General features: G+C 39.2%; 1 long non-coding RNA gene across 4 annotated transcripts in view; it reads left to right on the plus strand.

The window, feature by feature from the left end:
• Positions 1-21,631, plus strand: part of LOC309704004 — a 178,536-nt gene that overhangs the window by 75,552 nt on the left and 81,353 nt on the right. Inside the window, exon 3 of one of the 4 annotated variants that reach the window (XR_014276109.1) lies at positions 14,361-14,586. The exons of the other annotated variants lie outside the window; for them this stretch is intronic. This is a non-coding gene — a long non-coding RNA (uncharacterized lncRNA). Of the gene's footprint in view, positions 1-14,360; positions 14,587-21,631 lie in introns of those variants that run through there. 4 annotated transcript variants of the gene reach the window in all.

Genomic DNA, 21,631 nt, shown 5'->3' on the forward strand with positions numbered 1-21,631 from the left:
AACAAGTAAATAACATCTCCAGAACATCTTCTCACAAACACTACAATGTGTTGTTGGAGTAAACAGGTTTAAGGTCATTCTGTTACATGCTTAAAACTTTTTTGGTATTAACAACTGTTTTTTGCAGTTGAATTATGTTCCACAGGCCTGGGAGTCGCACAAAAGTTTTAAAAATTAAAACTGTGCTAAAACTGTAACTTACAAAAAAAAAATCGACCCTTGCTCTTTTATCCTTTTCTTTATTCTCCCCACTAAGCATTGCTCAATGTGAACTCTTGAATCAGCAACCTGAGAGATGTAATGAAATGTAATGGGAAATGAAATGTGAACCAAAGAAGCTGCAGTTCTCTGTGTTCCAAATGCACAACTTCTGAATCCCACCTGTTAAAATGGATTATGTGTCCATTCACCACATGAGTTTTTGTGTAGCTGTGCCTCCTGAGTCAGCTCTCTGGTCAATTTTTGACATTTTCTAAAGCAGTGGCTGCAGATCATGTTTATCAATGAGTGATGCTCCACATAGAGAGGGAAGAACATTAACTCAGCCTCTCCTTTCTTTTGCCCTGCTTGGCTCAAGCCCAGCAATGTGAACCAACACTACACAGCCTCTGGGCTGAATCAACCAAGCCTCAATTATAAAAATTATGGATATTACTGGCAACTGATTTCCTAGTTGATTAAAGAGTAGGAAAAAAGCAACTAAGCAACTAGTCTAAAAGTAAGAAAACATTCAGAACATAGTCCAAATGTAGCCAATTTTAGCTAATGGGATTAGACATACAAGTCCATGCAACTACTCCATATGTGTTTATGAGGTATATGGCACTGTTATTAACATCCTTCTAAAATAAAAATAGCATTGTACATACACTTGATGTTTTGCCTAATATTGACTAGTTTACTGAGTGTGGCTAATGTAAGCACTGGTTACACCGGCAGCTTTCTTTACTTGCTCGTTAGCATCGAAAAACACATTCAGAATGTGTTACACGTGTGGTAATATGCCACTTTATTCTCCCACAGCCAATATAACGGTTCAGTTTGTTCATCACAATGCTAAAGAATCAGGGTGATTTTACTGGGATTTAATTTTTTCATCACCCTGCTTGTTTACAGCTTCCTGTCAGACAGAGAGTGTTGCTTTCTGTTGCATGTACATCTTAAGCCTAACAGTTATCTGGCTTTGCATGTCCATGAATATCAAGAAGTACAGCTGGACAAGTTGAATTTTAATTTCAGTTCTGATTTTGGCTTCCAACGATTATCAAAAAGAAATAATTATGATCAGCCGAATCCTTTTCACAGATTTTTATTCTGTGCACCAGTGCATTTTCACCCACCCCATAACCTTCAAACTCACTCACTGTTCATCTCCAGCCAAGGTGACGAAAGGAGGGCATCCGTTTCTTTCTAAAAGAATTAAAACTCACAATGTTTCCAATGATCAACCACTGGAAGGATATTAACGGAGCTTAGCTTTTGTCTCAACATCTCAGGGTCTTCATCTTTTTTTGGCAGACAACACAGTTTGCTGTTGGCTTCAGCTCTCTGCAAATCACATGGCTTTCTTAAGGCCTCTTTACTGATTGAGGCTCTCAAGGCTCCCATCTGCATACATAGACATCACGCAGTGGAAGCAGGTGGCCAGAGAACAGTGGTACCCTTTGCAACACAAGCTTTAGAGTCAAGATCACCTCATCAGGATACCCTACTAGGTGACTGTGTGGCAAAAACCTATTCATCACCTATTTCTGTAATATTTTCATATCTTTCCCTTTCGTTTTATTTTCAAAGCACATAAACGAAATCCTTAGTTAAAAAAAAAGACAAGGTTTTAGTTTTAGTAAGTGCATGATGTTCATTAAGTAAATGAATAGTCTTTTTAAAAGTTGGAAATTACAGTATTGATCAATATTTATTTATTTTTGCTATAGTCAGACTACCTCTGCTCAGTTGACTGGGGTTTTTGGTGCTAGAATTGCTTACATGGCAATTTGAAACACCCGTGCATCTATTTTCTTAACCTTTTTTCCAGTATACAATAACCACAGGCCTGAAGGCTGTTCCAGCAAAGAGCAATGAGCAGGGTACATCCTGGACAGGCCACCAGTCCATCAGAGGGCTGCCATAATTCCTGTTCACAAAACACAAAGAGATAGAAAACCTTTTTTTTTTTTTTTTTCCACATTCACCCCTATGGGCAATTTATAGTACCCAATTAAGGGAAACAACAATCAACAACAATCTTTATTTATAGAGCACATTTAAAAGCCTTGGGCATACCAAAGTGCTTTACATAAAACAATAAAAGGTTCAAACATTGATAACGGATAAAAAAAATAAAAAATAACGAGTTATGTTCATAGATAAAAGCTACCAATGACTAAGAATGACTACAGCACATGGGTAATAGCAAGATAAAAGCTGTACCACCATAATAAAAGACACCAATAGAAAGATAGGAGGGAATTAATACAAGAGGTCAATAGGTCACAGCAACCAAACAAACAAACAAACAAACAAACCAGCAATTAAAAGGTGGAGAAGGCAAGTTTAAAAAGATATGTTTTAAGCTGTGATTTAAAAGAATGAATAGAATCAGATGCCCGGATGCCAATCGGGAGATTGTTCCACAGCACAGGTGCAACAAGAGCAAACGATCGATCACCTCTAGTCTTAAGTCGAGATCTGGGCTGAGCCAGCAGTAACTGTGACGATGACCTTAAAGCCCTAGCAGGAGCATAAGGGTTTAAAAGGTCCTTAAGGTAGCTGGGTGCAGTGTTGTTAGTAATTTTAAAAGTAAACAACAAAATTTTAAATTGAATACGATATTTGACAGGCAACCACGCTGCATGTCTTTGTACTGTGAGAGGAAGCTGGAGTACCTGGAGAGAACCTATGCAGGCACAGAGAGAGCATGCAAACTCCACACAGAAACAATCCAGCTGACCAGCTGGTTAGAACCAGGAATCTTCTTGTGTGAGGTGATGGGACTAAACACTGTTTTACCATGCTGTGCACTATTAAAAACAGATTCCTTAAAGAATGTAATGTTACTATAATGAAGGTGGTCTTTATTCTGTTATTGTTTGCTTTTGCGAAGGAAATAGAAAGTTTAGGTTTGCATCATGGAGCAGGAAATATAAAGTGCATCCCCTCTCTGTTACATGTATCCTACTGAACTAGTAAAGCCTCTGCTGCCATTGTCACAGCTCTGCATTTTTATGACCAAAATCCATATGCAAATTAAAAGCATTCTCCAGCTGAGCTGGTTCAGATGATTATGATGTGGGTCAGACATGGTGGTGGAACATTACTGATGATTAAGTTACCAAATGAAGCATTGTTCATTGTTCTGCAGCTTGCTACAAGTCTTTAATGTGTTGGGCTGAATCATTAAACACTTTGTACAACAATGGCCTTTCCCGGGATATTATGATTCAAACTTGTTATGTAATAGTTGCATCACATTATTAGTATGCTTATTTTTATTACAGACTTCTACACAGCCCTCTTAACACTGTCAGGGTGCTGCTGTTTTGTCAAAGCTGCTGGCATCTCACAGATGGTAATAGTGAGACAGATCTGTCCTATGGACACTTGTAGTGGGCCCATGATGTCACATTTAACATTAGCAGCGTTAATATTGTGAAAGGGACTATTGGGATCCAAATAAGGGTCTTCTAAATACAACAAAGTAGATTTGTATGAAGGGATATTAGAGCTGCATTAAGAAAAAAATATTTGATTATTTTGAGAATAAAGTTGAATTTTTGAGATTTAAGTTAAGTCATTAAGTCATAATTGTATTTTGAGGGAAAAAAGGTCAAATTACTGTTTCAAGTCAAGTCAAGTTGGCTTTATTGTCACTTCAAACATATACAGTTTAACAGTACACAGTGAGGCGAAACAACGTTCCTCCAGGAACCAAGGTGCTACATGTAACATAAATTTACAACATAAATTAACAGAAAACACTAAACTAGCTAACTAAGAGGCCTAGTTAGCTGGCTAGCAGAGACAAGACAGACTGACCTAACATAAATTACAACATAAATTAACAAAAAAAAAACTAACTATCTAACTATCTAAGGAAGACTTTTTTTTTCTTTTTGTTATCAGACAGCAGACAACAAAGTGCACGTGCAAATGTGCAAACAAGAGCAGCAAAGTGACAGAATGATAGAAAAACACAACGTAACATAATAATAAGGTTTTGTGATGATGAGTTGAGGTAGTGGAGGGACAGTAAACATTCCTTAGTGTAGCAGCAAAAATTAGGAAGTACAGAAGTTAGTGCAAAAAGTCCAGTAATAATATTGTGCAAAAGAGCATTTACAGGTTGGTGTGTACGATGGTTTGGTGGTGTAGGTCAGTGTGTTTGCGCTTGTGTTGATTAGTCAGTCCAGTCTCAATGTTTTGAGGTAGTTGAGTTAACCTGAGTGATAGTGTGTGTGTGTGTGTGCGCGTGCGTGCGTGCGTGCGTGCGTGCGCGTTTATCAGTCCAGTCCCTTTTTGCTGAGGAGACGGATGGCTTGTGGAAAAAAGCTGTTGCGCAGTCTGGATGTGTGTGCCCGAATGCTTCGGTACCTTTTTCCAGATGGCAGGAGTGTGAAGAGTGTGTGAGAGGGGTGTGTCCGATCAGCCACAATGCTGGTGGCTTTGCGAATGCATCGTGTGGTGTAGATGTCCTCATTAGAGGGGAGAGAGACCCCGATGATCTTCTCTGCTGTTCCCACTATCCGCTGTAGGGTCTTGCAGTCCGATATGGCACAGTTCCCAAACCAGACAGTGATGCAGCCGCTCAGGATGCTCTCGATAGTTCCTCTATAGAAGGTGGTCAGGATCGGTGGTGGAAGCCGGGCCTTTCTCAGTCTCCTCAGAAAGAAGAGACGCTGTTGTTTCAAGATAAAAGTAAATGGTTCAAGACAAACTTATATACCTTGCTATACCCTCAATATCTCAATATCTCTCACTAAGTCTCACTAAGTCATCTACAAAAGGAGGTGTAGGAGGTGTAGCAGCCATGGCAGATTGCCATGAATCAATCGTAATCTCCACATTATGACTTTTTTCTGAAAATTTAATTTCAACTTTATTTCCCAAGATTTTTCTACTTTAATTTCAAAATTTTGTCTGTATTCTCTAAATGTTCAATCAATTTTTTTTTTCTTAATGTGTCCCTAATACTCGTAGGCTAGTCATAGAAATTTGATGCCTAAACCAAATATATGCGACTATATACAACTATAGTAAAACGTGAAAAGAAAATCAACACAAAGCAACACCTTATGCAAAACATAAAGATCCCAAGTGGAATATGCACTGCACTAACCTGGCTGGCAAAGTCCTGCTGCAGACTTTGCCAGCTTGGAGTCACCTCTTAGTGACTCCAAGTTTCAGTCATAATCTCAGAAACAAACCATTTGTCTTTGAACTGATGCTGTGGATCCTATTTGAATGAAACTTGCTGACCTTGATGTCATAAAGCGAGCCATCTTTAAATGCACCAGAGGTGTCAGTTCAGCCTGCAGCAAAGTGCCTGTATTCAATATGTGTGGACATAAGGCAGAGCTATTTTCACTTGTCAGTAATGGCTACTTTGATGAGTGTCTACATCAACAGCATATCTGTTAAGTTTCAGCTCAAGAATGTTAAGAGATAACGGCCAAATGGAGCCTTTGACATGACTGTGTTTGGATCAATAAGCACTCTGATCTTAAGCTCTATTCAGATGGGATTAGGGTGATTGGTATAAGAGATGTAAACATGTCTATGTACGTATGTACACTTGAAGACAAACTCTAAACAGAACAGTAATGATATGACAAGGTGAGTTATATATGAGTTATATATAAAAGTATATTCTAAAATTTTCTTTTACAAACTAGTCAGAGCAAAATTTTGACTTTTATTTATGTTTTTTTATTTTACTTTTTGTTTTTACGTGAGTCTCGTGTGTTTTTTTTGTTTATTACACAGTATCATTCTGTTCATTTTGTGAATAGAAATTTTGAATTGCGCAGGTTGTTATATTTGTTCGATCTGGTGTAGCATGACACCTAAAGGGGATTGTCTTTGATTTTCCTCAAATATGTCCAGTCAGAATGGTAGATATTCATATTATACAGGGCCAGGACATGTACAAATCCAAATCTCAATTTATCCATTTGAGAGAAAAGCTCAGGCTTCAGGCTGCTCTAAAGACTTAATTCCAGGGTTATTGTTTTTTTTACCCATGGCTCTGTATGTTTTCAGTAAGAAAAGGTAGTCTTAATATGGCCATTTCAGGCAGACAGCCCTGAGTGTGAAGCCAAAAGAACAAAAGAGGGGCTGCACCAAGGCCCAGTATGAGACAAATGAGGACTATTTTGAACTGTAAATGCAGAACTGCTGAAATTAAATTCAAGAATAAAAATGTGAAGTTGTAAATCAGAATAATTAGTCCTCTATAAGTAGCCACAGAAGTGTCTTCTATCCTGTTTCACACATTTTATTTAATTAAGGTTTGTCTTTTATTTGTGCCGTCTTGTTGCTGTAGCTGGTGGGAGATTTAGCACCACCAGCTGGTGATCTCATCTTGATTCTTCCTATGCATAGTAAATTGCACGTTTTAAAATGAGGTCTGGAAATTCTTTTAAAAACACCATCACATCAGCAGCAGTGAGACAGTGGTGCAGTGGTTAGAACCATCGCCTCAGATCAATGACGTTCTGGTTCCAAACCTGCTGCCTGGCTGGAGTCATTCTTGGTGGAGTTTATATCTCTTTCAGTGTGTTTGCAGTGGATTCTCTTGGGGAGCTCTGGCTTCTTACCACAGTTCAAGACATGCATGCTAGGTTTAAGTGGTGGGTCTCAATATGAGCATGGATGACTGTCTCTCTGTGTTACCCTATGAGTGTACTGCCTCTTGCCAGAAATCAGCTGGGATGGGTCCCCTGGAACCTTGAATTGGATAAGCAGTTAAGACTTTAATGGATGGATTCACTGTTACTTTGTAGTGTGCTCCTGGAGACATTTCTGTTATAGTATGTACTATTAGAAGGTCATGTCTGCATTCACCACTTGTTTCTGTAATTTGTGGTGCTGAAGTTTTGTGCTGAGTTCTCAGGGTCATAGGTTTATAATTTTCTACTTAAATAAATGCACTGGGAGGATAAGTGGTAGTGCAAAACAACTGTACAGAAAATAAAAAGAAATGTCTTTAACATACTGTAAATTAACTGTCAGTATAAAGAATGATCACACCCATAAGATGACACAGTTCTGCAACTTTGCAAAAAGATGTATTTGTGCTTGACATCCTGTACATCGGTTGTTACAGTGATAATGCTTAAATAAACCATGCAACATTTTTCACAGTTTGATCCTGAGCTGCTTGAACAATAACGAACCAGCACAGCTGTGGAGGAAAAAGAGAAAGTGAACTAAAGCACAGCGTCTGAGTCTGATCTCAGTTTGGAGTGAACTGAGTGTTTCTGTGCTTTTAGGTATAGTTTAGGCAGATGGCTCTCCACCATATGCTGTTGGAGGGAGGCTTGCCAACATCCTCATAGACATCATTTTGCACAGGTCTAGTTACATGTGAGCTTATTTTTTACTGAGTATTTAAGAGAAGGTTGAAAAGAGGACTGAGTTTTTCCTGGCGTGACTGTAAAAATTACTGGCTTGCTGAATCCATGTGGGACTACAAATGCAGGTGTAGGTAATCCAGTTCAAATATGCATTTAGCAGACGTTCTTATCAGGGAGACTTGCAGCAAGCGTGCAGTAAAATAAGCCTGAGTTCTCCTATCACCAAGAGGGTGCCAACAGGAAGGAGTTTATAGCTCTTTTTAGAAACATGAAATATAATCAAAGGAAAAGCATGAGAACAACTTCTTTGTCACAGAAGGAAAAACATTGCTTTGATTTGAGTCCAACCAGATTTCTTACCATGTATGAATCCCACTTAAAATAGGAGTTTTTACAGAGCTTTGAATAGTGAGACAATATATGAATCACTAGTTCTCCACCATCCAAGCAGTCTTTGTTCATCCTCTTACGTTTGACATTCCCTATTTTAAGCCCTACATGTCATGTCTCTTTCATATGAAATTAGGCTTTGATGAATATTGTATGAAAAAGAACCTGCTCGCAAAGAGACTGACCTTCACAGCTGCTTTGCTACTGCCTTTGAAGTATTGTCAAGTCCTGTGAGCTTACGAAGGCACTTAGACTAACAGATGTAAAAAAAGAGAAAAGGACTGCAAAATATTTAACTACCGTCGCATTGATTTGAAAAGGCTAGCCATGAGGCTCAACAGGCGAGGGCTTAATCACCAGGATGGTGGTATTTGAAGCGGCAGTTTAAATGCCCTTTCTCCTTGTTCTGTATTGGTGAGCTGTCTGCGTTGGTCCATTCAGCTGCATAGCTGTGATAAAGGTTAATCTGTCCGTGTCAGATATCACAGTGTAATGGCTGTCTTTGGATTAAAATAACAAACCAGGAGAAACCAGGCTAAAAGATGCATGCACATACACATCAAGTCTTTGACTCTGTCTCCATTAGTGATTTTGCTGTATAATGTGTTTTATCAATCTTTTTATCAGTTTGGCTCCTTTGAAAACACACTGTCCTTCCTGCTAAAGGCACTTTATAAATAAATGTATCTGGACTTAATTTTTCCCTTTCACAGTCTGATGGTCTGCGGCACTGCCAGCCATCTGAAGAGTTTTGAGTAAATAACTACTGACTTTTTAATCAAAGACACTGAGGCTTATGGCCCCACCTTAACACACGCGCCTGAAACATCTGGGTGACCAGCTGCTTCTTTCACTAATCCGATCGACTCTTTAATGTTCTCTGAGAACATCTGGCAGCGCCTCAGATCTTTGATTGATCTCACCTGGCAGAATCCTGCTTTTTGGCTGCTACCTTGCTCAGTAAGCATTTTTTTAAGAACACGCTTTAAAAATGTCATTGCACCTCACTGCGATGCGTCGATTGAAAAGTGGAGACATAACCGGTGGCACATCTGAGGTGCTAGTCAGGTGTTTGGCCTGCAACTTTTTATGTTGACACAACGGCCTCAGGTGACTCTGATTGCTGGCTCATTTGCTCTTTTTAACGTGTCACTGACTGTTCATACTCGGTGTTATTGTGACCAGCAGCCTGTTAATATCAGCTGCTCTGATGTGGGGCAGAAACGCTGCAGGCTCCACTGACTTCACGCTGCATCCTTCACTTTCCTTCAAAGCAGAAAAATGACAGAACCTTGATAGCAGAATGTGACCAAGGTGATTGCCCCTGTAGATCTAAATCAAACCTCAGTGCATGATTACCTTTCAAAAGGATGTATGAGATATGTTTGGAATGTCTGGAGGAACAAATGATAGCTCTTGGTAATGTGCCACCATTAGTAAGGATATAATAATTGGGGAGGTAGGGGATAACATAGAGGGCCATGCTCTTAATCAGTGTTGATTATAATTCTAAGACTGATGGCAATGGATTATCCAATAATACTTTGAAAAATCAAATCAAGCATTCTATTTTGAGCGTAATTCAAAAACATTTCACTAGTTAAACAGCGCAGTCTGAGGCTCTGGAGCCACAGAGTAAACAATAAAAGATGCTAAATATGAGAACAGACCTCCATATGCATAGAATTTGTCAGACTGGCCTATAGGGCCGCTTGTGCTGTGCTTGGCCCACTTCCTGTTTGAAACCTGAGATGCAGAGCGTCTGTCGGGGCAGTTGTCCAAACTACAGCCTAATCAGGCCCTGTGCCATCTTTGTACAACTTCACCACAAGCTGTCGAGCTCAAGAAAGCTCTGGTGCCCTTGTGGGCAGCGAAAATGGCCATCACTTACTATGGAAACACAATCTTGGTAAATTTAGATGGAGAGACGTGGAGCACAGCTCTGTTCACTACATGCTGTGCAGTTTCTCTCCTAGTAGCTTCTTACCATAATGAAACTGGCAATTGAGATGCTTATCTGAACAGCTGGGTGGCTCAGTCTGTAGATATCACAAGCAAGACCACTCTCAACCCTTTTTTGTGCCTTTCTCCCTCTCATCCCATCCACGTCATCCTGCTGAGTACCTGGACTAAATAAATGGTTGGAGTCATAAATTGTATGTGGTGCACCCTCAAAGTGTCTCTATTCTGGGATGTTATGCAGTTGAGGAGCTGGCTTCACCCAGACCACGTGCTTCTCTCTCCGTGCTGTTAAAATTGTCAGCTGCACTCATTTTCACCACTTGAGTGCAGGTTCTTATGAACTCAACCTTGGCTAATCCGCAGAGCAAGACTTCTTATAGCGTCTTTGTGGAGATAATATTATTGGATAACATGTGATAAATCTTGATTGTTAGCAATCTGTTTTAGAGAGATTTGGAGAAGAGGGGGAGGTAGGAAATGGTAATCAACATTGTGAATGGCCTGATCACCCTTAGGGGATGTACACTTGTTACTTTTCAATTCAATGAGCTTCACAGCTGTTGATTTATCCTACAGCAACCCGTGTCTGTCTGTTCTGTGTCTGTATAGACAGTGATAACCTATTTTAAAAGTCACAGCTCCCAGTTCACACAAAGAGCGGGCTTGTCACTAGAGATGGCACGATACCACTTTTTTATGTCCGATACCGATATCATAAATTCGGATATCTGCCGATACTGATATGAATCCGATATAGTGTTTTTTAATCAATAAAACAGTTTTTTTTTTTATATATTGCTGCATTTTGTATAAGTTCATACTCAAGTTTAAATAAACGCCAACACTAAAGCTATTCTGTTATACCTGTATGTAAAAAATACACTGCACCCAAAATATTTCAAAGTTCAGCAATACTGATCAATCTAATAAACTTAAACCTACTCCATCCTCCCTATTCTGGTATTTCAAAGAGTACTTAGCAGAAATATTAAGCAACCTAACTAATAGGGTTGCAAACTCCCAGCAAAAAAAAAAAAAAAATAGGGAACCACCCCCCACGCTCCACCTCATGATGCTTAATCAACGTAATCAACTTTAATTTGATGTAGGGGGGGAAAATGCACAGAATTAAATTATTTTTCAAGAATAATTAAATAGATTCAACATCTTTCTTCAACAGAATTGCAGACTGCACAGATGGTATCTTCCCAAAGGAAAAAGTACTATAGCTTAATAATAATGGATTGGATTTATATAGCGCTTTTCAAGGCATCCAAAGCGCTTTACAATGCCACTATTCATTCACTCTCACATTCACACACTGGTGGAGGCAAGCTACGGTTGTAGCCACAGCTGCCCTGGGGCAGACTGACAGAAGCGATGCCGCGATATGGCAGCCTCGGCCCCTCTGGCCAACACCAGTAGGCGGTAGGGTAAAGTGTCTTGCCCAAGAACACAACGACCAGGACAGAGAGCCCGGTGATCGAAGCGGCGACCTTCCGGTTACAGATACGCTTCCCAACCCCCTGAGCCACGGTTGCCTTACTAGGGTATATTAGACTTAACAGTTACTATATACAGTAATGGACTTCTATATATTTTACATCAGATTAAAACTTTGGGTGTAAGATTCAGATAATTATTTATTAAAAGCTCGACATTTTAAATGAGAATAAGAAAGAAAAGTACGTCTTTGTGCCCCCTTCTCCCTGTTCATGCCCTATCGGCCCCCCTGGCTAAACTTTGCTAGATCCGCCCATGCACAGTTACCAGCCGTCAGCTGCGTAGAAAAGGATCCAGGTGTAGAAAGTAATATTAAATAAATTCTAATCAAGGTTAAACGTGCTGCTGTTGTTCAGCCGCTGGTTTCCTCTTTCTGGCGCAAAGTGGGCCAAAAACAAACAAGAGAGACAGACTCACGACAGAAAAGCCGATCAGCTGATCATTAATCAGTTTCACGATTGAAGTAGCAGCAAGAAGAGGCAGTCGCTCCATATATTGGTTGTTAAGCTTAACGTGGGAATGCTTTACAAACATTCAGAGATAAACTTACACACTTGCTTTACTTCTCTCTGGGATCACTTCCTCGGAGATAAAATGCCGGTTTGGTAGCGAGGCTCCAAATACACACAGCCGCTCTATCACGTGAGCACACTGCTCCGACGTGCTACAGTTATGAGCAGAGTTACGCCGTGTCGCAAGTTTTGTGAGGTGCTTTTTTGATATTTAATGGATCGGATTACATTTTTTATTTCTCTCCGATATCCGATCCAGTAATTTACGTCAGTATCAGACCGATACCGATACGTGATATCGGATCGGTCCATCTCTACTTGTCACAATGTGATCATAATGTGATATCGATAACAACACAGCTGAGTCTTAAAGCCCAAACACTTCTGTTCACCTTCACTTCCACAGTTTATTCTTACAGATGGAGATTTTCTGTAGGATAAAGATGTTTTTGAAGAGTGAGAAGATGCAGCTTCACTCATCACATTAAAACCCAACTGATGTCCTCTAGGATTAGGTGGAATAGGATGTGGCAAAAAAAACAAAACAAACTATGGCAACTGCTATGCCAAAATGGGCAAAGATCCCTGCAGCATTGCTCGCTTAGTTCACATGCAAAGACAGTATGCTCTGCGTGTGTATAAGCTCAACGTGTCAAGCTATCTTTCACACATTGCAGCAGCTCCTGTTTTTGTTTTGTGCCTAACAAACTCAGACATGCTAAGCAGAAACAAAGAGAAGCAGGGACAATAGATGAAAGGAGACAAGGGGAAAAGAAAAAGCAAAGGCACAATGCTATGTGTTTTTCTCAGTGAACAGCTATTGATGCATAATTTGTTTTGAACTGATTAACTAGCATGCATAAGGACTGTGAGGTGCTATTGTACAGCACTGTAATGATCTGTCACCTCTCCTGGGAGCATAGTGTTTTTCGGATTGAGTGTGACACTTTTCTTGGTGGATAACCTTCAAGAAAGTGAGAGTGGACAGCTTTGCAGCAGCCTGGTCTCATAGTAATAAGTTAAGTTGCCATAACCACCAACACAGTGCATGCTGTGGCGGTAAAATATAGACTTTACAAAACAACAAAAAACAAATTTGGATTACACATTCTCAGTTCAAGCGGCATGAATCTTGAATCCAATTTAGTTTCAGTTAATTTCCCAGAGTGAGTTAGCTCAGTTTAATGTTTGTTCTATGAAACTTTTTAGTTTTAGTTGAGGTAGTTGGGCAAAGATACAGTTTTTGTAGTTTTGCCTTTGTACACCACAAGAATAAAGTTTAAATCTGACAACTTGAGCTGTGATTGAAGTACACGGCTTTAAGTCAAGAGCATTAACTGTTTTAAAATTGTGGCCAGTCTCATACATATTATTCCAGATATACATATCAGAGGCAAAATATTAACATCTTCCTCTCCTGTTGCAAACACACCCTTGTGTTTCAGACTAATTATAAAGCTAGAAAAGTGAGAATACAAAGCTTGTTTTGTTTTTGTTTTTTTTATATTTTTACCTGAAGTGAAAAGGCCATTGCTTCAAAAAAGTACTATCATTGTAAATTGTTTGTATATAACCCCACAGCAAACAACTAATACCTGTTTAAATAAACAGAACATAGCACTGAACCTAAGCCTCTGTTTACATCAAGAACTGGTATGGTTTTTTTTTTGTCACAGTGTCGTCTATTCATCTTAAAGCTTCAGATGCCATCACAAGGCTATTCTAAGCTGCAGGCCATGCTCAATCTATCATCTCTTTGTAAAAAAAAGAAAGAAAAAATCTATCAGTGAAAAAGTCAGCCATAGCCACCTTCTGTGACATCTCAAAGTGGGTCTGAACCGCTGCTGTATCGCTACAGGATTACAGGTGATCTGTCAAAGCAGCCAGGTGTTTTGTATGCTCTTCAGTGTCCCTTAGAAACAGCATCTGCTCCCTCGCATCCTCCCAATCAGCTGCCCTGTGCACACACACACACATGCACTCTTTGTGCTCTATGCCCTCTCCAGCCCTGCTGTTTATCTACACTTTCCCTGACACTGTTCACCTCAACTTGGAGGCGACACAGTCATACCTGGGCACAGGCGTTTTCTAAGTAGCAGAGTTTGGCCTGTCAGCAGGCTGGATTTGCTGTAAAGCTCTGTGAATGCACAGGGAATTAGGCCAGTAGCGGTTGGATGGGCACAGTAACAATTAGTTGCGGTGGAAGACAGCGAGAGGCGTCTCTGGCTGTGAATATGCATGCTGTGGTTCTCCACTCCTTGTCATTGGGACTTAATAAAAATGCACGACTCAACAAGGGGCACTGAGCAGAAAGATTAAACTGGGTTAAGCCACCAAACTGCCTGCATCTCTTGAATTTTACATCTTACAGGGCTAGAGGCACAGTCTATCCTTCTGACATACTCCACTGGTCTTTCAGGCAGATCTCAATGCATTCACCGATGTGTGTGAAGTGATACAGGAAGGCCCCTCCAATCTCCTTACCAGTGGACTGGAACGAAGCTCACCAACACTGCATCTCTGTATCTGGACGGGGCTTAGATCTGAGCCACAACATTCAAAAGGAGTCCTTACATGGGTCAGCCTAAACCAGGTCTAAACAGATACAGGGAAGAATGACTAACCATGACTCACATGACGATGCAGGTGGGAGCATTTGGTAATAATACACACTGACAGCAGGGAGTTACCTCAGACTTTGAACTTTAGTTCAAATATAAAGTAGTAGATAAGGTGATACCCCCAAAATTTGAATAAATAAATAATCTGCAAAGTCGGAATGTGGTTCCAATTCAAATATTTGAGCTAAAAAATGTTTTACTTTAAGCTGAGACTCAAGAAAATATTGTGGCCAAATAATTCAGACTTTGTCTGATCTGACCATAAAACGTTTCTCCAGAAAGCATTTGGCTTCAAATTTCAGATGAACTGCAGGGTGTTGATTTTGGAGCAGAGGCTTCTTTCTTGGTCAGAACCCCCTCTGTTCATAGTGATGTAAAACTCGATTCAGTGTGGACAGTAAACCCTGGTGTTTCACTAGTTTTCAGGTCATGACAGGTTTGAGCTTTTGGGGTTGTTCTTGAACATCCTAACCGATGACATGTTGGAAGAACTTGCACTTAGTACATACAATTGTTTGAACTGATGATGCTGTAATATGCAGTTGTTTAGAAATGGCCAGCTAATCTTCTGGAATGCATTCCCTATAAAAAAAATCAGAATTTATTGACTAAAAGCAAGCTTTGTACCAACAAACTAACTAATTTGAAAGCAGTCTACTAATGCTGCCAAGAAGAGTAATCAAATATTCAGCCAGATTTATGCCAGAAGCTTATAGAATAGAATAGAATAGAATAGAATAGAAAACTTTATTTGTCAATTTCTTCAAATGTACTTGCCATACAAAGGAATTGAAATTACGTCCCATGCGTAGACACTGACAACAATAAAGTGCAGATGCACAACAAAAACAGCCCTAACAATAAGGTAATATTAAATAGGTAACAGGATAGACAAAAAATAAATAAAATAAAGTGTTCCAACAGTGTTCCCTGGAACAGCTTGATGGGCATCAAAGGTATCTGGTCAAGGTGCAACTTCCTAAGGAACATCTTAGTGATGGATTAAATAGAATCTAAAATAATTTTGAACTTGTGTACCGAATTTCTTATTTTTTAAGTCGTTAAAGATGTATGCTGTTCATCTTTCCACCCTGGAAAAAAAAATAGTTCAAAGAAATCATTAAAAACCCAAACCAACTGTGATATTCATCCCCGTGATAATTGTATGTGAACTTTTGACCACTATTGTATCAAATTTGCACATAGATTAAACCTCTGGTATAATTCTGTTTTTATAGTTATTTTTTACTGTTAAACACTGATGAGACTACAGCTAAAAGAATAAAAACAAAATCATTCTCACACAGATTTTAATATTAATTCAATTTAATTTTAATGGAGAAGGAGTTGTGAACGATTCCTCCATGTTTTAATGTTGGAGCTGTGATGCTGGTAAGTCTGTTAACTCGCACAGTTGGCAGTTTTGTCAGCTTCAGATAGGCTAAGCTTTTCCAAACAGTACATCTTTTCAGAACCTTTAAAGCACACAAACTGTAATACAGCTCCTGAACACAAAATGACTGTTCAGTGCTGTTCTTGTTACAGAAACTCTGCTAGCATATCACTGAATTTTCTGCAACAACGGTAAATAGCATGCCAGTCACAGCCAAGTCAGAAAAGTAGGCGTATTTTACGCCAGTGACTTGAACGTGTCTCTCAAATTAAATTACATATAAGTGACATCACAGCTTGATAAAAAATCCTACTGTAAATTGACAAAACTGCCCACAACTATGTATTAAGTCTAACATGATTGAATTTGCATTGCTTCACGCATGCAGCATTGTCACATTTTTCACCTGAGCGCCACACTTTACAAACAAAATGTTCAAAATGAGGTAGAATGATGATCATGTAACATAATTGATCACAGTAAAAAACTAACTTTTTAAGGCTTTGATACTTTTTGAGACGATGTGAAAATTTGTAACCATAAAATGTCATTGGAGATATGTGGCTAAAAAAAGAAGGATTATTTAGATTAATATGAGTACTGATTCATCCTTCTCCCACTCGATCATATGCAATAACGACAGTAGTGGCCTGTCTGTGTGTGGGCTACCATCTGCTTCTCTTTCGCATTCACTGGGCATCTTCATTGCAGTCAAGAGAGGAGGGATACATCATTCATCAGAGGAAGAAAGCCTTCACTTGATATTCAAAAATCAGCCATGTTACTCTGTCAGCGTACAACTTCTGATTTCCAGGCTCTTTGTAACACTCTGATTTGCTCACCTTCCTTCTCTGGTCTTCTTCAGTCCATTCCTTTTAACTTTGTCAGGGAGAAAGGATTCATTATTTGAATACATCCGCTCTGTCACTAATTTAGAGGAGAGTGAAATGGAGACTGATGCCCTCTCCGACCTGAATCTGCCGTGTCTAATTATGCAGTCTACTTTTTTTAGGTCGTACCTGGTGTCACAGCGCCACACTCCAGCAATGTTAAGTGGCATTTTAATGGGTTTCCTGCCACTGGTTCATGTTAAAAAATAAGGACTGCTCCGTATTAGGGATCAAAATTACCTGCAAGAGGGGGCAGAGTCATTTACTATCTTGAGTAGAGGGGTAAAATGAAAAATTGAAATGAAGCAATTCCCGTCTTGCTGGCTTTCTATTAATAATTTTGTTACTCATTCATTATTGTTACTATTAGGTAAACACGCGCAGGTTCATATGTATGCAAAAACAGATGGTAGAAGAATACGGCATCAGTTTTCTAGCTCTGGTTGTGTTTTGTTAAAAAGATAATCAGGATTTCATTTATTTCTCTTTCCACAGCCCTCAAAGCGCTGCCTTCAGATCTTTAAATGACACAGCATGAAAGTCTGTTGCTGCCGACCTAATAAACAGCCAGGCTCATACTCAAGATGTTGTATAGCTAAAAATGAGATGCTGTCCTAAAGGACACCTGGCAGGTCAAATAGACCAGATTTAATCTGTTCTACTTAGCTGCACTGTGTCAGGAAAAACAAGACTGTGTCAGTAGAAAAAAATCCTAAATAAATCAGAAAATCTGTGAGGCAAAAGTACAGGCTAACAGAGAGACTGAAAAGGAGACACTCCCACACCTGAAGCCAGTACAGAATCACCTGTGGTAAAATTGTAAAGCTACATCCACACAGGGAGAGATGCTCATTGAACATCACTTAAAAGCTCATGGATAGTCCAGGCTCTGGTTGCCTAGGTAACACTCTCATATCTTTACTAGGTCATATGTCAATCAGTGATACCCTGCGCTCCCACGAGTACTTGCTGCAGTCCCTGGCCTTAAAATTTGAGAAAAGTTTATTTCAGGACCCAACCACTTCCGATCAGAGTTTTTTTTTCTCTTTTTTTCTAAATTTTGTTCCCCCATTCGTAATCACTTGAAGTTGCCAAATGCCGCTGACTTTCTATGGTCTTTGCTCGCCACATCACAGTGAATCACTTCCTGTGTGGAAACTTAACTGTAAGCTTGTCTTTTATCCCTTCTCGCATAATGCTGTCTGCATTTATGTTTGGCAATTATTTGTACCTTGTAACGTTCTCTCTTTAAGCACAGCTGATTTACAATATCTGGTGGGTAAGCTAACCAGGAAAATGCATTTAAGTATTAAATAAAAAATATAAATATTAAGATCAGAAAAGTATCTCCTACTATTATTATTATTAATAATATTAAGTGTCAAGTTATTATTTACAGGGGATGAGAGAAGATGTGTGAGGACAGATGCGTAATGCCACCAGAGCATAATGAAAATATGACAGCAGTATGCTAATGATATACAAAGCGTCAATGGATTTAATCTTTTCATTAATTTCTATTCATTAGGATTTTTATTTCCATTTTTGATAGAAAGCAGAAGGCCAGCCCAACTGAACAGGCTGACGTCAGATGTGTGTCCTTCTACAAACCAAGTCAGAGTATAATAGGCAGTACACAGCCTAAAACAGGACATATAAGCATGCGATGTAAGCTTCTTTAGTGTGCTTGTATATTAACAATATAAAATGTAAACCTCCTGAGACAATTTTATAATAACCTCACTTATCTTAGCTTATTTTTTATATAAATGTGCGGGTGCTTTCAACAAGTTAACAGTTTCTTCTTTAACATTCATTTTCATATTTCTAAGGTTTAAGTTAGTAAACTGTGATTGCTATTATAAAGACTAGTGCAACAGGTCATTTCTGTAGAAAGTCTAATTGTGAGAACTGACTAAAGGAGGAAATTGCTTTGTTATTTTATATTTTGTTTGCATTTGTTCATGTAGTATGTTTCTTCATAGTGCGTCACTTGAACTATTTATTTTAATTTGGTGTTGTAGCAATTGTGAGAAATGCATTTCCCATGAATATTGTTGGTCATTGTTTTGCAGAAAGGTCACTGGGGCTGATGTTCGCAAGGAAAACTACTTAACTTTCTTAGTAAACCTAGCTTAATACTCGATATTACCATAACTTCTTACAGACGTTGAAACCAATTTTTTAAAGCATTTTTATTCAACTTTTTACAGGTATACAGGATTGAGATGTTCTCCTTTGCACAATACTGTAAGAGTGCATAGCCATAAGCCTTTAAAGGTTTTAATCCTTTTTTGAAAAATTTTATGTTATCCACATTAGCTTTACATCCTTCTGCCATCCTCCTCTAAAGTGAAATATTTACCCCCTGAATGTCCTACCAGCTGCTATTGGCCCAGTGAGGGAAGTCTGTGGTTGTACTTATATGTGGAACTCATTCAACTCTCTGCTTAAGTCCGGATTAAAATAAATACTTTTATTGCTCTGATACTATGAGTGCTCAGTATAAAGACTTATGTTAGACTAAGAGAAACGGGAAAGCCCTATTTTGCAAATCAAAAGGTGAGTAAACTGAGTTTAGATGGGTTTATCTTCCTCTATAAAGTGAATTTCAGTCTAACTCCCTTGACACTCAGGCTTTGCTTAACAAGAGGAGCTGAGACAGAAAGCCCAAGGCACTGAAAGTGAAGGACTGTTAAATAATTTTTGTCAGAAGGGGTGGCAGGCTTGGATTCAAGCAGACAAGGCTTCAGCAAAACACAAGGGATCATCCTGTGGGGGGAAAAAGAATGTGTGTCATGCTCAACACCTTCGCAGGCCATTCTGATCAAGCTTTTTCACTAGATTGGCAGCTGCTGAACAGAGCAAAGTCCTGAAACACACACTTATATAAGTCACACACATACTTTAGATTGAAACTGAGGATGTGCATTTCAAGAAATAAATGCTATTTGATTTTCAATGGGAACTATTCCTTTGTTTATCGAGGAGTTCCCCAAAACTGGTCTCAAATGCTGCACTTAGTCCATCCATCCATCCAACCATCCAGCCTCTTCCTGGTGGGACATGCCCAGAACACCTCACCCAGGAGGCATCCAGGAGGCATTCTTGTCAGGTGCCCAAACAACCTTAACTGGCTCCTTTCGATGTGCAGGTGTAAGTGGCTCTACTCTGAGCCTCTCCCGGATGGTCGAACTCCTCATCCTATCCTAATGTGGGCAACAACAGTGAGACCTGGCTGCACTTAGTTGTGGCAGATTTGTGAAGTGATAACTTTATTTGCCACAATTTGCACTGGACTTGAATTTTATTTTGTTTTGTTCTAGTACCGTCTAATCCCGCGTCTCACACATTTTATTGGTCTTATTTCTGTTCTTCTAATTCTGTTTAATGGTCATCAGCAGACCACTTCTCGATACATTATCACCATCTTCTGGCATTAGCAACACATTAAATGAGGGCAAAAATTTTGACAAAGGGGTGTTCAAGTCGGTCAAGGGTCCTTGTCGTGATCCGATAGTTAGTAGGTAGGAAAAGCTCCTCTTGTGCTGCATTACTTACAACGCTTTACCTCTGCTGTGCTGATTACTCATACGTCTGCTATACCTCCTACTCAAAACTTCCAACCTTATCTGTTTATTTCCCAGAACTGCATGCCACAACACTGGGTGCATCTTAATTGGAAAAAAGTAAATGTTTTTAGTGTTAGGAACTTTCAAAAAAAAGGTTATTTCTCTGTGTTACTAGTAGAAACTTTCTAGTTATGTTGATATTCTTTCTCATATATATATTGTACTTCTCACACAGATGATGATCACAAATGATCACCACAGAGCTGGGATCACAGTCTCACAAAATGATCTTTAAATTGGTCTATATATCATGAGCCCAATGTGCCGTGGGCCTGTAGCTTCTATGCTCTCTGACCAAGCTAAAGACAAAGATATGAAGAGCTGTAATACACTATTATGTGAGAAAGACATATTTTCCCAGACACACAAGGTTTTCTACAGATGAGTTTTCTGTGTCCTTCAAGTTCTGTTTTTTAAAGTAAATTTGGCCAACTGAGTTACTTGGACTATGGAAATATCCACAAATGCTGTGCAATTTACAACAATAGGATTAAAACACTTGAGAACAAATTGGATGATAATAGCCCCAGACATCAGATTCATGGAGAAATGTCCTGCAATTCTTCACAGATTATTCTTTTCAGCTGCTCTTTGCTGCTGGTGTTCAATTCGTTTAAAATCAAGATAGAGAGATAGAAAGAACTTGCACTTTTGCCTCCTTTCAAACCTTGGGGAGTCAGCGTCATGTTGTAATATCATATCCTTTTTGACACTGGGTGCAGGACTGCTCAATTATGAATTGAAATCTGTGCTATTTAACATAATTAATCAGGAACTTAACAACCATTGTGCATTTGTTGAACCTAAAAAACATTTGCGTTACATGGGATTCCCATGAACGTAAGTTCAATGAAAAATACCTAAACAAATGTATCGAATGGTACTATGGTAGTGGGGACATGTAGCAAGTTAAACTTAATTTGTACTTTTGGTTAACGCGTATGTAGAGCCAGCCTATACAAGAGGCTGACTTGGCAGCATTTATACCTGTACATCTCGCGGCTTCATTTCTCTGGATTTTCACGATGCGGTTTCTGTCTTTGGGTTGACATAAGTTGATCCATTCTCTTCTAATCAGTTTGTAAAATTATGTGACACAAGAAGTAGCTAAAGATGCATAAAAGGAAATAATGGTGCTTTACAGGTCAGTCGCA

The sequence above is a fragment of the Aulonocara stuartgranti genome (assembly GCF_965226115.1).
Source record: "Aulonocara stuartgranti genome assembly, chromosome: 1".
Classification (NCBI taxonomy): Eukaryota; Metazoa; Chordata; class Actinopteri; order Cichliformes; family Cichlidae; genus Aulonocara; species Aulonocara stuartgranti.